The 13845-nt window shown below is 40.1% G+C and overlaps 1 protein-coding gene across 1 annotated transcript in view; it reads right to left on the minus strand.

Annotated features, from left to right (window-relative positions):
• Positions 1-423, minus strand: part of EML4 (EMAP like 4) — a 78482-nt gene extending 78059 nt beyond the window's left edge. Inside the window, exon 1 of the mRNA XM_074144290.1 lies at positions 414-423. The gene's annotated coding sequence lies outside the window, so the exon portion shown is untranslated. The remainder of the gene's footprint in view (positions 1-413) is intronic.
• Between the last annotated feature and the right edge of the window lie 13422 nt (positions 424-13845).

A 13845-nucleotide genomic window follows, 5' to 3' on the forward strand; every position in this document is an offset into this window, starting at 1 on the left:
TATATAATAAGGGTATTGGTACTCAAATGACAGGAAAGACATTCTAGGCCTAAACATACAGTACTGTAACTTTCAAAATAAGATGTCTTATCATTTTATCATAGCTCACTAGTTTGATTTTGACTTTTAGCCTTTAAAACACCAATTCTTCCCCTGCTTTTGGAGTAAGCAGGGATGTATATGGGATGTTTGTACTCAGTACTCATGAGACATCTGGATGATCCTAAAAATTATGGTTCATTTTTTATAGCCAATGAACAGCATCAAAAGTGATACATTGCACTGAGTGTGACTCCTCACAGTCACCTGTGTCAGACCACTCCCAGCAGACTGAACAAGGCAGCAGCTCAAACCGCCCCTTAAGACTTTAGACAGGAACTTGGAAAGGGGTATCCATTATGTAGAGATGGTACTTAAACTCCCAGCCCACATATCACTTCTCTCCTCACATGTCACCAACCAGGCACGTGAGGATAACAGCTTTTGAAAAGCATCACCCTTCATCACTCACTGCCTAGGAGATATTTGAACTGGCTGCATTTGAAAACAAAACAACTTACTACTGCACCTCTATTCTGGGGTCCCTCAACAATTCCAAAGCATCCATTATCACCTCTCTGAGTGATCCCTGCCAGCCCCGACTAAACATAAGTAAGGGATTCATTTTAGACATAAGCAACATTTCAGAAAAACAAATTCTACAAACTCCAGCACATGGAATTTTAAACCATAGGGTGGAAAATCCTGCATTTTATCCAATAAAGCCACACAAACCACAGATATTTTTAAATCCCTGCCTGCCAAGGCACCCACACAGTTTTCTATGTTTTCCCCAGAGTGTTATGAGTTTTATTACAGAAATGCAACAGAAATTGCTTGGAATGGTATAAAGATCTGGCTGACTATTTCAAGAGAACTGGCCCAAAAGAACCATTTCTCACTAGGTCTATGATCAGTCCATGTGTGCAGGAAAGTAGTATTTGCACAACTTGTAGTTTTTATTCAGAAGAGCAGCGAATATTTTGACCCTAGATGAGGCTTATATTTCCAGAGAGATAACTGACAAATTTGTTTTTCCTACACTGTTAAGTGAAAGAAAATTCTCTGCAGTTTTCTGCAGCTCATTTGTCTTAAGACTAGCTTATAAAAGGTGCTTACAGAAGAACAGGAATTCTGTTCCATATCTTTAATACATAATTCTCTTTAAAAAAAAAAAAACAAAAAAAAACCACGAAGGTAGAATTAGATTCTACACTTCTGCCCATAGCATCTCTTTCACCTCCTCCAAATGTCAGCACACACACAAACTATCTTGGTTTTGTAAAGGATGTGAGTCATGGAAGGAACATAAAAATGGGAATTAAACCACACAAGTGTGGAAGATTAAAAAAGCCGTCCCCAAATAATACTGTATTAACTTACTGTATTAACTTCTGATGTGTCCCTAGGAGCTAGATCTTGTGGCACAGAAACGGAGTGGGAAGTTGTCCTCAAGTTTTCCCTTCCTACAAATAGAAGGCTCTGACCTTTAACACTCTGGATTACTCCACGTATTTTTTTTCACTTCGTTTCCTACTTTTTCAATCTCTTTCCTTAATTTCCCAATTTTTCTGATTCAGAATTAAAGACAACGTACTGCTTGATCTCACATTAATTATCGGAGACAAAGGTAAAAGCTCTTTCTGTATTTTCTTGTAGAACAATAATGCACATCCTTTGAGATGGGTACAGATAAGTCACTGACTGCAGACAGTGGTCCCCAACTCATGGCTCTCAAATATGCGGCATTGTTAGTACTTCCAAAACCAGCTAAACCTAGTATTTTTATCTTCTACAGACATTTCTTCAGGTTTTCAGGAACAACGCATGTTGTCACACACCAATCGTTTGCTCAGGATTGATGCTGCATGAGGACCATCGCGTTGAGGAAACTGTCTTCCTGGTGCAGCTCATTAGATTGTTTAATGTTGCATAGTCCAATCTGATTTCAGTCCCCTACGTGCTAGTTAATAAAAAGAGATGTATTACTCTGCACTAGCCTTTCACAAGCCACTTGAAACACAAGTCCACAGTAAGCAGTAAGTTCATTTGCACAGATCCTACTGCAGAATCAGACCATAAAAAGAGAGTGCAATGTGCAGTGGTAGTGCCTCAAACATCAAAAGTGATCATCCCAATGGCTAATCTGCATTTTTAGTCATAAACTATGTAAAAAGATAGCTTATAAAATATGGCAGTGCAAGCCACCATGTTAACTGATGGATACAGACCTGGGCCACAAAAAACCCAAACAAACCAACAACAAAAATCCCAACCCTCCTTTAAGTCTGAAAATCTAGACTGTGAATAAAAATCTCAGTCAAAACCTGGACAGGAATATAATTTATGATGTTAAGAATTTATTCATGACTTGAATAAATGTAAACTGACCTATCTGGAATAGATGTATACAGATATATACAGATCCGTATAGATAATAATACATCCCAAAACTCAAAAAACCAGCCAAAGAACAAAAGCAGCCCATAAACTATACATTTAGATCATTAAAGCACTGCATTAAATTTTTAAAGAACAACAAAGATATGTAACTACACCGGACAAAGGTTCCTTAGTACTTTTCAATTAAGCACAACATATACACAACTGCAGTGTTTTCTCTGTAGATGATCCGTAAGAACATTTTACCCAAGTACGTGGATACTCTGCAATGCAATAGCCACTACTGATATTTGCTGTTTGTGGACTGCTTTATGGTTCACTTGAAGTGAGTTCATGTCTGTGAGTCTACTGCTGCACCATTACATTATAGAGAACATCACCTGTGTTTTCAGGCAATCTCATTTTAAAGGGTTGGTCTGACACCCAAGATGATCTACAGCTTCATGCCTAATAATTAGTAGTTCTACTTATGTATGCTAAACAGACTTGTGTACATAGGCTTTCAGATTTATTATTTTTTTCTGACATGAAAAAGCAAGGGAAGGAGAAAGATTAAAAGATGATACAAAAACATCCTGAAAAAAATAACTTCATAATAACCACAAATTACAGCTATTATGACAAAAATATTTTTGTAATAATCCTTTGCATCTGCTGCTCTAAACACTCGTATTATTTTTAATACAGATAATCTAGAAATATATCAGCATGAGATTCATGACTCCACCCATGCCGTATTTGACCAACATGCGTGTTCCGCTTGCCTAAGTTTCCAATAACTGTATTATTTATTGAGCACACAAGTTTTAAGAAGAAACAGGTCAGACTTTATACTTGCCAAAACTAGTTTTGATATGTAGATTAAGAAAACAAAACAAAGCCAACACTTACGCACACTTCTTATATTTGACATTGGTATCCACGTAATTACGTGAAGAGGCAGGTAATTTCTGCTGGCTCTCTCACGTGTCCTTCCCCAACTGCATACCTCGTATCAGCTCCACCTCCATTAAGATGAATCTCAACAGTAAGACCATTCACAGGATTTTCACCACCCACTACTTAAAAGGCCTTGTGGTTTTTAAGTATTTTTCTCCCCCTAGCATTGCTTAGCTCTTGATGGTCCTGATACTGAAGCTCAAGACACTTCAACGCTTGGCCTTCGACCAGCAGGACACGTCTGTATCTTCCAAAAAGGTGGTTTTGCTAAAAAGATGAGCGACCTCTACACTCCGTAGATGGAATTTATGGTGGCTACAGGCACCTGCTTGGGATCCCCCACATAACTTGCTCAGCAGCAGTCCCAGTCACCCCCAGCTCTTTTTAATATCTGATGGCACCCTATTTTCATGTCACACTAAGAGAAAGAGAGAAGCAGAGAGCATCTTTTCTAACACGTATGCCTGGAAGTTCACATAGCAACCAAAGAGACAGCTGCAGTGCACTGCTCTACTGTAAGTTACACATGCATTAAAAATAACACTTCAGCACACATATATTAGTATTACATTGCCGAAAACATTTCACGCTGTGCTAGAAGTGTTAGAACATTTCCATGATAAAAATGCTAATTTAAAAGTTACAAATTAATAACTTTGCCAAGCATGAAACTACGTAGGCTAAAAATTTCACACCTAGAGTTCCTTTCCCCTATGCTTCCCCATGCCCAAACTCATCTGGTTAAAATTTTCGAAGAAAACAACTTTTCACATGGGACTGGATCTCTGAGGTCTTCCTCGTCACCAAAGGCTCTGCCACCACTTGCCTCCCTGCACCCTGAGCAGATAGCACCCCAATTGCCCCACGGAGACACTCAACGGGCTCCAGCTTTGCAGGGCAGAGGCAAAGCCAGACACTGCTGGGGGCTCCAGGGTGGCCAGAGCAGGACGCCGAGAGGAGGAAAGCATCCCTCCCACACTGCCAAGGCCACATGGGGGAAGAACCCGCATATTCTGCCTAACCTGAAACACCGGACGTCGGCATGGAAAAGTGCTGAGCTCTCACAGGTACCTCATGCCTGCAGCAATCAGGCTTTTGACATGTACAGGGCTGTCCTACCTATGCACTCTGACAATCAGGTCTTCCGAGTTTCAAATTGGGCAATTACTTAATAAGAAAATTGGTAATTAGCAGATGCTTTTGACCTTAATCTCTTTTTTAACACCACTCTTCATCTGTTAAACGCAAGCATAAAGGTTAATTAACACTTGTGGGCTACTGAGGTGCTAACATAAGTGCTGTAGCAAAGTCAATGTTGAAATTCACACATTTCCTTGAAAAGCAAGACTAAAAGCCTTACCATAAAAATAACATAGGAAGCCACGCAAAGAAAATAAAGGCAACTCAAAATACTGAGCAACTGCTTTGTAGGCAGAATCACCTTTTCCGAGTACTGACTTGGGGAGACTATGATCAAGTAATTTAAGGCTGCATCTTAATACCTATATGATCCAGATGATTAAATATAGGCTTGAAAGACTACCCTAATTTTGGCTTTTAGGTTCACTCTTTGACTTCCCATCACAACATTTTTCTTTAACCGTATTTCATTAGTGCATACATCTACAAAGACAGCAGCGTTAATTACCACTGATCTGCTCAACAGAATGAATACTAATAACCACATTCAGGCTTGGACAAAAGCATCAGGATCACAAACATCGGGGGGGGGGGAAGAAAAAAGAGAAGAGAAGAAAAAAGGCCACTCACAGTAATCTCATTCTCCACCTCTCTCTGCACCCCTCCCTCCCCGTGGGGCCACTTATTTTTTAACAGCTCTCGTCAAAGCAATGATGCCAGTTCATGCTCAGAGAAGTCTCTGTATATTTAGGGTATCTTTTTTTTACCAGAATTTAAGCACCAATTCATACAGGTTACCACTGATTTTCCACACTATATTTCAAAAATGTATTTTTCCAGTAATGTGCAAATAAAATCCAGTTTGCAAAACATTAAATATTTAGATTGCAAAAACACAGGGAAAATTCGACATTCCCCATCACTGCAGTGCATATCCTCTGCTGCAAAAAAAATTGAATTCAGGAGTACTAACATAACGTTTAATCTGAAACTTACGGAAAACCTTCAACATCTTAAATATTTATTGCTTATTCCAGCAACAAACTTATCTGAGTTTTTGTTTGTGGTTTGCTTTTCACAAGTACGTTTTTGCCCCTGAGGAAAGCTGTTTCTACTCTTTAAACTTGCTATATTCTCATCAACTCTAGGGTACAATTTCAGCAGCAAAACAAAAAAGCACTGAAAACATTAAGTGAGATAACATGATAACATCAGGCAAAGCAACATAATCTCTTTTACGGATACAATTTATTTGGTACCATGCAGTGTTTATTTGCAAAATTTTATTCATCTCAAATCCTGAAACACAAATGAATAATCTCCAGCTTCTGTTATCTAGCAATCAAGTTAGATATTACCTCTGTAAATAAAAGTGTTGGAACATTTCTGAAATTTGTTGTACTGGCTGCTTCATTGTGCCACTCTTTTTTCCTTCCCCCAGGACTCATAAATAACTATCTAATTTGTAACATCAAAAATACCACTGTACAAACTAAGTTTCTTTGATCTCATTCTGTGCTATTCCAAGCCACTCTATCATAAATGCCACTATGCAAAACTCCATCGAAGTCAGGAAAAATAAAGCCTATTTTCCTTTCCCAAAAGAAATATGTTTTTGTCCATAATGTCCATTTATGAATCTAGGCTGTACAGGTTGTGCAGCTGTCAGCAGTTGCTTGTGTTCCACAGGCAATGGGATGTTATCTTGTAGATTTAGTATTATGTTTATGCAACAAGAACACTCTCCTATTGGAATGACGGACGTGCACATAAAAATATCGGTATCAGGGGATACTGCCGCATTAAAAAGATTCACTTCTTGATACTGATATCAAACACAGAGCATAGCGTGTGCTGTTCTCAGTCATCTTCATCATCCCTCATGCTTAAGGGAAAGCTGCCCAAGCCTGTCCTTGATAGCGTCATTTCAGGCTCAAAATTCAGCCTTAAAGTGCAGACACCCTGCTTCATCAGCACTCCCCCAAACTCACAGCGAACCTCTCATGGGTGCCAGGGCAGCTGGGCAGGATGCCACGCTCTCCCCATGGGACAGAGCCCTGTGCGCCCTCCCAGGGCCACCAACCCACTGCAATTTGGGTTTCTGATGCTGGCATCCCCCCGGGCTCTTGAAGCTCCCTCTCCCACAAGACTCCACTCTCCCATGGGGGAAGCATTCCCTTTTGGCTCTGCTGGGAAGAGCGGGATCTGGCAGGTTTTTGTGCTCAGCAGAAACACACTTACACCAGAAGAGAGGAGGGGGACCAGGGCTGTGTACTCACAGTGGGTATTTGACAGCTCTTATCTTTCCAAGTCACAGGACAGACACAGTGATTTCAGATAAAGGTAAAATCTGTTCCGAAAGAGACTTAGCAAGTCACTGTCTTATCTTAGTTTTTTGGTATTTCAGGTACAGGAATGCCTTCCCCTTATTCACAGCCCTATGTGGCCACTGCTTTATTTACCTCTCAATACCAGAGTCTATTCAGTAAAATACCACCCTTCTCTCGGACAAGCTAAATTGACTTTGAAAAGTTACCATCCTTCTTTGTGTTTTTTTTATCCAAAAGCTAAGGATAATAATACTACTATGATAATATGCTCCCTTCCTTGTAAAAAAACAAGCTTTATTAAGAGATAAGCCTTCTGGAAGGAGTATTAATTCCAGTGTTAAGCTTTCTCCTGTGCCCACCCACCATGGCTGAGGTGCTGCCGCAGTGGTCCAGAGTGACGGGTTGTGCTTGCTGCCCTCTGGGATGGAGAGTGATGGGCAGCATCTCCTGCAGAAGGCACTCCTTACCCCATCTCTGCGTTGAAAACGTTACACTTGCTGTTGCAGCAGGGGACACCGTCTCGCAGTCATTAAACCTCTCCTCTATCTTGTAGGCAAGAACAGACATAAGGTTTGCTTTTGGTTTTTTGAAAAGTCTATTTTTTCTTGGGAGTGTGAGACTAAATCTCTTTAATCACCAGCTAGATCCAACACACACTTCCAACAGCTGCAGTCAAAACCCCACTTCTGTTCACCTCCACTAAGATGCTTCCCCAACCTCTGCAACTGCTGGCTGCTTTGGTACTAGGGGAGCACATCTCCTCCTCCCGCATAGAAAAGAACCAAAACTTCTCTGTACAGAGTAATCACGGATCACGGAATTGTCAGAGTTGAAAGGGACCTCTAGAGATCATCTAGTCCAACTCCCCTGCTAAAGCAGGATTGCCTAGAGCACATTACTCAGGACTGCATCAAGGCGGGTCTTGAAAATCTCCAGAAAAGGGGACTCCACGACCTCCCCGGGCAGCCTGTTCCAGTGCTCTGTCACCCTCACCGTAAAGAAGTTTTTCCTCATATTTGAGTAGTCATAGTATAGACTCTGCAGAGCTATCTGCTTAGTTTCAAGAATGAAGCACAAGCTGCGTGACTCCCACACAGCCAACCTGTGAGATGGTATCTGCAACTACTCATCGCACATTACTCACAACCTCCATTTCAGTTACTACAGAGGAGCAAGTGTTGAGAAATAAAGGGAATATTTGCACATTGTGTGTCACAGAAAAAAATTCAGACCAGGCAGCAAGCAGAAATATCTATACTGGTGTAAGTCAACAGCCACCCTCAACAAGGGGAAGCAAGCATAAATACAATTAAAAAACTGACTAGTTCTTTAGTTAAGCTCCTTTTGTTTTATTACATTAGCGATTAAACAGACACTTTTGAAGTTAACACCTATAAACAAGGTGTGGGTGGAAAGCATTGCTCACACCTTTCCTGCTGCTGTGGCTGCTGCTGCCTGACAGGAGACAGACTGCCCGGTCATCAATCCTGCCGTTCTGCAGAAATATTTAATACTAACACTTATTATTTTACAAAGAAAGATATTCTTTTAAACCATTCAGACTGCAGGTCTACCATCAAATGCTGCCATGTTTTCCTCAGTAAGGACACTACCAACAATAAGTTTCCATGAACACTCTACAAACAAATGTGAAATTAAGCTAATTTAATTTATGAAGAGGAAGAACTCTTCAAGAGCAAGACAGACTTCTATATGTGTGACTATATATATATATATATATATATATAAAAATATATATAAAAGTTATAGTTAGGCTGCTTCCACAGAAATGAATACATATGCTAATCCTGGCACTATTATGCCTAAAATGGATCACTCCACTGGAAAGGGAAGAGTTAGGTCTCATCTTTATTTAGGCTAAGCCGCAAAGCAGGTTTCAGAATCAATTTACCTGCAAGCAAACACAAATGCACACAAACAGTGTTATGTGATGCTACAGCTTCTCAGAGAAAAATCAATCACTGAACAGAACATTTTGGACGACGTAGGAAGGCTGAGACCTTCTAAAATTTCACCTCGAACATATTTTATGTAGAAGTCCTACACAAAATTGAAATGCCACAATCATTATTGATAAATCATATGAAACCATCGTGAATGTGTGGATGGAATTTAAGTGCATGGGAAAGACATCACCTTTCCATGGGGATACCTCTTCCTTCCTTCTCAAAGGATCCTTTAGGAAAACACATATATTTCTTATGTGGAATGTTTGCCTAATTTTTGTAAACATAAAAGGGACCGTATTTTTATCAAAGTTGCTTAAATACATCACATTTTGTATCATAAACAGATTACTTATTATCTGTTCTTTCTCTGAAGTGGAAAAAAATCTTCAGGTTTCTTTTCCCACGATTTGCTACAAAGTAACGGGTTTTAGGTAAAGAAAACATCCCTACAAATAGTAAGGGATATGGGACTGACCATGGATGCGTCTGGTATTAGAAATGAACAAGTACTACAAATAGTTGATAGGTATTTTGTCTGCCCTGGCAGCCCTACCACAAAGCTCTCCTCTTCAGTGCACGGGGCATCTCTTTCTACTTTCTGTAACACACCAGCAACAAACCCACAGAAAGAAAGTTTATAGTTTCACACTAATACACTTCAAACAAATGAACTGCAAAATATACTGGAAAAAGCTCTACATTGTAGGCCTCCAGTGTTTGCAATTCAGTTGTCTTCCCTTTTAAAAACCTGCAGATTTCTATAACTTTCTTTGATATATCTGGGGGCGGGGGGGGGGGGGGGGGGGGGGGGAGACAGCCTAAAACAAAAAAATAATAGGTATTCTGAAAACGGCTATCATCTTAAACCACAGAATTATCCAGTTTATTCCTTTAATGCTTATGTTTTAAGATTGATTACTTCCACATACACTTATTAAGCATTAGCTACACTAATTCAGCTATTTATACACATAAAAGAACCATCCAGGAGCGTGCTACTTCTGCATAATACTGCCAGCCAAAATAACAGGATCCTTCATGCATGAAAAAATCCCCCCGTCACAAGAGAATACATCAATAAGAACAAAATTGTTTTACACATTTTCAGCATCTTCTAATCTTTCCAATAATCTTATTTTACAAATTTTTTTTGGCATTAGCAAGGGAAGAATTATAATGGAGCTAGTACGAGCATGTTCTTTGGGCTACAACCTGGGGTACGGCCACATGAACTACCAGGGAGTGAGCCCGAGAGGGAGCTGACAGCACCACAGCCTCCACGTAGTAACTACTCAAGCGCAGGCTCTTACTCAAGAGTAAATGCCAGGCTGTTTAACCTACTAATCCACATTCACTAACATACTGTGTCAACACGCTGTAAGTTTCCACCTTCGCTTAGCCCTCTGCAGCTCCCGTGCAAGCCCACACTCTAGGTGTGACCATCCTTTGCAACCCACAACTCGCATGGCAAGTCCTCCTATGAGAGCACTACACTAACCACAGCCTGTACCTCTTGAGAGCTGGGGAAGACCTCCCAGACCCTGCCCCAGCAGCATCACAGCAGGAAGGAGGGCCAGGACATGGCCAGCATGGCTGGCTTTGCCCCTGCCAGCTCTTGCCAAACTCCTGCCCAACAGCCCCCAGGGCTGCTTCACCACCAGCCACCTAATGTAACCCTGATAAAGAAACCACACGTGATTGGTGCAAGCCACTCAAGTAATCAAAAGCCACTTCCAGCTCAAATATTTTCCCCTTTATCATCAACCCCCCAAAAACCTTATTGCTCAAGACACTGTGCCACTTAAGCCATTGAGCAAATGGGTAAAAACAATTGTGGCAACAGCATGCAGAAACCTGAAGGACCAACTCAATCAGCTTCTCCTGGAAGGGAACTCTCCCTTTGACACATTTCATAAGTATCAGAAATCTGACTGTGGTTACTCTCATGGTTTTAAATGCTTCTCAAGAGAACCACAGGCAAACAAGGACAAAATCCATCAAATTCATGCATTTTTAGAGCATATGAAGAACAAAAAGTGTGCTGGGAGAGAAGAGCAAAGGCAGAAGACATAGTACCTAAATTCTATCTGGTTTTATGATACATCAGAGCATCTTATCATCACACAATGAACAACTGTGACTAATGACCATCACATCCAGGCATTCCTTCTTCCCTGCTCACAGGGCGGGTTTTGCATGTCCAGCAGCTTTTCTGTGTTTCATTGCAAGTTCTGCTCTTCGAGCCACTCTGGCTCCCTGCACAAGGAGCAGGTTGAAGAAGCACTTTTGCAGCATGCAACACAAAAGGGAAGTTTTCGATGCTGCTGCTTTCCTGATTAATTTACTTACCTGTGTGAAGCAAGGGTGTGATATAGGGTTCATAAAAATACTTTCTTAGGTTTCTTAATCTGGGCGTTACTCAAAATTTGAGAGCAAAGACTCAGTGCTGAGAAGTGTGTACAGTCTGAACCTTTTAATCTGACCTTTAATGACAAGTTTGCTGCATCAACTTAATATTTCACCAAATTTGATATTTCAGCAGCTTCAAGGTTGCAGTTACTTCGCCTTGCAATTACTTTCTGTGACTGCTAAGAAAATGCTAACCATTACCCTGCCCAAGTCCTCATCAACCTCCTTTTGATGACTAACACATATTCCTAGAACTGTCAGAAGTGAGATAGAGACACGAATAGCAAAGCAGAAGAAACGTTACCAAAAAATATAACCACATTTTTGTAAGTTAACTATTAAGTTAAAGAAATGAGACTTTTCCATTGAGTCAGGGTAAGTATTAACCTTCTAAACAGTGTAAGATGGAAACCCCTACAGACCTTTACGATATTTGTAATTTTATGTTGTATCTACATGGCACTGCTGTTACAGGGCAATATTACAGATATTTAGTCACATGCTGAGACACAATAATGCAGGTATTTACCAAAGTATGTACCAGGTATACTTTTTTTTTTGTTTCTCAGTTGAGACATACATTGATAGATTTTTTTAATGAGCTGTGTACATGCAAACATTCACAACACATCTGCAGTCCGCGGTGTGCAGAGTCAAACACCATGTTTGACCCAACAGAGGGACCTCCATGGCTCTGCCCAATGCCACTGCACCAGCCCGTCCTGTGCACAGCCAGGTCAGACCAGGCACGTCCCTTCTCTCCGTTACCTGGAAAGGGGGTAGTATCTGAAGAGGAAATGGCACTTTGACAATAAATTTAATGTAATGAAGCCTGGAAGCAGCTAGCCCATCTAGCTTACAGCTCAGTTCATTAAGCATAGGCTCAGCTAACTCACAAAGCAAGTAAATATTGCTTAGTCCAACTGTGCTTATAATTACTTAATATAACCACTCAATAAAAGCTTCATTTAACTCCGGCAATTTAGTAGAAGGTGGTAAGTAAAACCATATTTAAATAAAAACTTAAAAGCAAGTATACATTATTCTGCAAATTCTAGTCAACTTATGTCTGCGTTGAGGCAACAATGGTATTTTCATGAACTATAATGAGATGAGATTTCACTTCTAAACTTAAGACAAGGATCCCTGCTGAAGATGACGAACTGATGTGGGAAATTATGCCAGTAAAGAGTGGTGGCTGTCATCATCTCCTCCTACAAAGTGTGGAATAACTAGCAAAGAAGCATAAAAAAGGACATTAATATCCCATCCATCTCTACATTTGGAAAGCCCCATTTCTGGACATTTAAGCCCTTCAATTACAAGCATGAATGGCCATATCTACAAAAATGCAACCCTTTGCATTCATTTCTGGGTGACTACTGTTCCTCCTGGTAGGGATCAGTTTGTCCTTCTGTTAGGGGATCAATAAGAAGCAGAGAATTTTCACAAAATACAGCCCAAAGCATTTGGAATACTGTAACCTTGGAGAGATGGAGCCCCGGGCTCTTGGGGAATAGCTGGGTTGCATTTCTTTATTTCCAGAAAATAAAACACTCTGCCTTCTTCACCCAGCAAACTCACTGAGGTTCTTTAAGCATGCTACTATCAAATAGTTTTTTCTGGGAAACAGGAAAGCAAGTTCAGAGAAACTATTAACACATTTCTAGCCCAGGCCTGTGAACAATATTATTCTAATCTAGCTTTTAATTCTTTAAACCTCCTCACTAATATAACTTGCCAATAGCAAAAACTCAGTAAGGCTGACCCTCATCCCCCAGAGTGAACGGCTGCTCACTGAATGCTCAAATTTGGACTTGCAGCAGTGCTTATGGTATGTCAAAAGCCTTCCCCTGTCTTGCCAGGTGGAAATCTCGTAGTAGATAAACCAGTGTAGGTTTACAAGGCAGGCTGGTGGGATTTCTCCCCTCCTTCATAAAAATATATCAACTGAAGGGAGGAGCACTTGCTCTGTGTCTGATACCTTTGGGAGATGGACATGATAATGTGGATTGATTACTTCCCAATTACTCAAAACAAATAATTTAAAGTAGTTTTAAAACTAGCTGTGACAGCACTGACTCTCACATAGTCGTGTGTCAAGTATATATGTAAGAAACATAGAGCAAATTACATTTTTAATCAAACACTGAATATTGTAACATTTTAGGTGAATTAACTAAGAGAATACAGATTTTTTCAGACTTTTTGAATTTTTTTTTTAAAAAAGTATTAAGATAGTCAAATAGAGCTTTACATTTATCATCATTATTATTGGCAGCACCTAGAGTACAGCTAGCTCAAAAGTTTTCAATGCAATTACAGCAAAAGTTGTTTCATTTAAAAAGGCTTCACTGCATCAACACAAATGTAGTTGTGGCAGTCCAAGACTATAAGAAAAACACTATTGAGGGAGATGTAATCCCCTGGAATAGGCTGATACTTAGTTTATTTAACTGGTCTCCATCCAGTATCTAACCATTTTAGGTAAAATATCAAGCTGAAAGTAGAACTTCTATGTCATATTTGTCTATTTTTGCCTACAAAACAGGGACCAGAGAGACAAAAGCCTTTGTAACATCTGAATACTTAAAGCAAAGTTTCATATGTTAGAC

This window comes from Numenius arquata, chromosome 2, assembly GCF_964106895.1.
Source record: "Numenius arquata chromosome 2, bNumArq3.hap1.1, whole genome shotgun sequence".
NCBI classification, from domain to species: domain Eukaryota; kingdom Metazoa; phylum Chordata; class Aves; order Charadriiformes; family Scolopacidae; genus Numenius; species Numenius arquata.